Source organism: Neopelma chrysocephalum, unplaced genomic scaffold (assembly GCF_003984885.1).
Source record: "Neopelma chrysocephalum unplaced genomic scaffold, ASM398488v2 Primary Assembly neopelma1_91555, whole genome shotgun sequence".
Classification (NCBI taxonomy): domain Eukaryota; kingdom Metazoa; phylum Chordata; class Aves; order Passeriformes; family Pipridae; genus Neopelma; species Neopelma chrysocephalum.
The window spans coordinates 1-3647 of NW_020920326.1; the positions used below are offsets into that span (position 1 = coordinate 1).

At 50.5% G+C, this 3647-nt stretch overlaps 1 long non-coding RNA gene across 1 annotated transcript; it reads left to right on the forward strand.

Moving 5' to 3' along the window:
* Positions 1-2317: 2317 nt before the first annotated feature.
* Positions 2318-3545, forward strand: LOC113980001. Its single transcript, XR_003538037.1, has 3 exons — positions 2318-2348; positions 2784-2909; positions 3526-3545. It is a non-coding gene; the product is annotated as an uncharacterized LOC113980001 (long non-coding RNA).
* The last annotated feature ends 102 nt before the right edge of the window (positions 3546-3647 follow it).

Here is a 3647-nt window from a genome sequence, read left to right on the forward strand (position 1 = left end):
CTGGAAGGTGGAGCCCAAGATTTCCTCCAAGGCTTTGGCACTCTCAGTTTGTTTTCTGAGTCCCCACGTTCTGTATATTTACAGCAGAGAACCTGCAGAGCTACAGGAGCTCAACAAAGAGACCTCCTTAGCAGCTGGGGTACACCTCAGTGTAAGGAGTTGGAGAGCTGAAAGGCAGATTTGTTACCACGCAGTGTTCCCTGGGAAGCTGGAAATCAATTGTATCGGGGTGTGCCTTTGAATCAGACAGCAGCAATCATTTCACCAAATGTGTTTGCCTCACTAAGCACTACCAGTCCAGGATAAAGCTTCTAAAGGACACTGTGTTGTCCACCAATAGAGAAGAGTCCCTCAATGTCTGCACTAAATCACCAGGAAAACAAGCTAAGCCTCAAATCCTTATTACATGGAAGGGTAGAACTCATTTCCAGATGAGTTTTGTGCCCTTTCTTTCCTTCCATGGTCATTCCTTTATTTTCTTTTTCAACTTGGGTCCTGGTTTTAGCTCTAGATTTTGATAGAGACCAATTGCATCTGATTTTCATGGGGATGACACGTCTGCAAGTCATCTTACAGGTAGTGTGGGATCTTGGGGCAGATCTGTGAAGCTGTGGTTTTTGGCTCTTCTAAACCCACAGTCTTGGGCTTTCCATGTACAGGGCATTCCAGAGCAGCAGGACAGGCTTCCAGTGATAGAGGTGAACTTTCCAGCATTTTTTGGCATTAGCTGTAGAGAACATTCAGGGGCTCTGCATACATGTGCAAGCAAAGCTAGAGCAGCTGCTGTTGTGATGTCACTGCAACTGTTGTCCTGGTGCACGGACCGTTGTCCTGGTGCATGGAATGTTGTCCTGGTGCACGGACCATTGTCCTCGTGCACGGGAGCCTTCGTGTGCACAGCGTGTTTGGCGTGTTCGTTGCAGGAGGGTGCTCTTCATCGAGGCACTCACCTCCAGCAGGCTGCACTTGGACACCAGGGGTGTCCTTTTCTCCCTCGGCGTGCACAGGCTGCAGAATTCTTGCCCAGCATGGCTAAAGTGTTCCGGCGAGTCTGTGCCGCCTTCCGCCGGGTTTTTCCTATGGCCTGTGCTTTTGGTTCCCGCCCAGACAAACCCGGGCTGCTGACCCATCTAGCAAGTAAGTAGAGGTTTTTTCTAGGTGCAGCCAACCTGGCTTTTGGATCGATGTGTTGTTTATGCTGCCCCTTAGTGACTGCGTTGCCTTTGCAACCAAAATGCCCCGCAGATCCCATGACTTTGGTAAAGCTCATGTCAGGGGCATCAGCTCCAAAGGGGGTGTCTCCAGTCATTCCAGGGGCTCTGGGCAGCATTTGTAATTGAACCCACAGGGTTCTGTTCCCTACGCGGGCTAGTCCGTGGCACTGGAGTCTGTAATTTCCTCATTTGCTGCTTCAGCCCATACAACTTCCCAAATGCAGATTGGCAGAGCTCCTCAGAAGTGCCTCTAAAGACTGTGCAGTTCTCTCCAGTTTGCCCTACATTGCATCATTAATAGGTTGGACGGTGTGACCTGCCACAATGTTTGCTCCAATAGCTCTTGCTTTGGTGATGAAATGCAAAGTTGAAGGCAGTGTGTGCTCCCAAACTTGGGAGCTGTTTGTGTGCTGTGTCAGAATAGAAGTGTCATGACTAAGGGGAAGTTGGGGGCAGCTTTATTGGGAAAAGGAAAGCCAAGAAGAGAAAGGAAGAGGAAAAGGAAAAGAAAAAGGAAAAGAAAAAGAAGAAAGGGAGGGAGATGGGGAGGGGGAGTGGGGGGGGGAAGGGGCGGGTCAGGAGATAGGGAAGGGGGTGGGGCAAGGTTGTAAGGGGTGGGGCAAGGGGCAGGGGGAGGGGCGGGGTGCGGGGCGTGGTGAGGGGTGGGGCGAGGGGCGGGGCACGGGGCGGGGCAAAGGGCGGGGCAAAGGGTAGGGTGAGGCAAGGCAAGGCGGGGCAGGGTGGGGCGGGGTGAGGCGGGGCGAGGAGAGGACAGCTGTTTTAGCTCTTGGGCAGAACAGAATCAATGACTCTCAAAGGACAGTGTGCCTTTTCTTGACCAAGTGTCTGTGTATTTGATTTAGAAAAAGAAAAATAGAAACTGCCCTGGCAAAACAGGGCAGAAAACTAGGCCCAAGAAGCTGTAGCAAAAGAACAGCCTGGTATATTGTGCTCTTCTCTTGCTCGCTGTGCGAAAGAACTGTGCTACTGAAGGGGATGTTGTGAAAGAAAAATGCTCTCCATTTGGGTTGACTTTTTCCATGGGATTCCCCACAACAGCCAGTTTTCTAACATCTGCTTCATTTCCCTTTCCCCATTGCAGGTGTGTTTAGAAACAGAAGAGGCCATCCTTTGGTGAGTGACAAAGTAACCTTTGGTGTTCCCAGCCTTTCAGAATTGTGCAGCAAGCCGTGACCTCCAGGCTTGTTGCAACTGACTGCCAGCCCTCCAGGCAGAAAGAAAGTCTTCTTCAGTGTCTTTGCAGCAGTAGAAAAGGGTTCCCTGGCTCTTTTTTATTTTGCTCTTGGAGGCCTTTGAAGTAGATGACAGTCTGGTTTTGCAGACAGAAAGTTTCTTGCTGCTTTTAGCCATGGGGGAACAACAGCAGTTCACAACAATATGCAGTGCTGCCTAATTAGCTCCCTTGAATTTAGTTGGAGCAACTTACAATCCCCTTGCTATCAAAGGTTATGATTTCTCCTTAGGACAGCTGGATAGATAGCTGCATGTAAAAAAGGTTCTACATGATAAGGAACTCCCTGTTGCTCACGCTGCTGTCTGTCCACACAGAGGAAACCACCCGGAGCTGACCCTCCTCAGGCTCCTTCTCTTCCTTCGCTTTATGAGGATCCAGAGGAGGAAGACAACAACGAAGCTCCACCTGTTGTTGGACCAGAGCCTGAACATCCAAAATCTGTAAGAGCCAGCTTTGCTTCGCACTCTCACTAGTGTAATTCAGAGCTGCCTGTTTCAGACCAGACAGCACTTGCCCCTCATGGCTGAAGATCCTGAGGGCTGGAGTCCTACCATAACAAGGTGTTTCCTCCCCCTCAGCCACTGACACCTGAAAAACGGGTTCTGAACTTTCAAGTTCAGTCATCGTTTTCCTGGCATTCTGACAGGGACCGTGAGTTTCTCTCTGTATGGCATGAGAGGTAGCCTTGTGTCTGTAAAAGGGGAGAAACTTGGCCCACAGTGCCTGTGCAGCCTCCCTGTCACCAGCGGAGCCAGCGCTCCAAAGGCACAGTTCACAGCCTGGCTGCGTGTGGATACCTAGGAGAAACTGTCCAATGGAGGTTCCTGCCCTCCTCCACGGACTATCTAAGTAGCTCAATGGACACTTTAAACTACACCCATAACTTTTACATGACCAAAGTTGGCTGAGAAGAGTCCTACGCAGCTCGGCCATGGCAAGACAAGGTCGGTCTCTGAGAAGGGCTGGAACTTAACGGCTGTTCCCTAAAGCTGGAAATACTGATGAGAAGTATCTCTGCAAACCTCCTTTCTGACACAAACTGATTTCTTGTCACAGACCAATACATGCTCTGGAACCAAATCTTCCACTGCCCTGGAAGCCGCTGCACTGGAAGCCGCTGACAAAGACAACACTCCCACACCTGAGATCTCCTACAGGAGCACTTCCAGCAGTTCCTC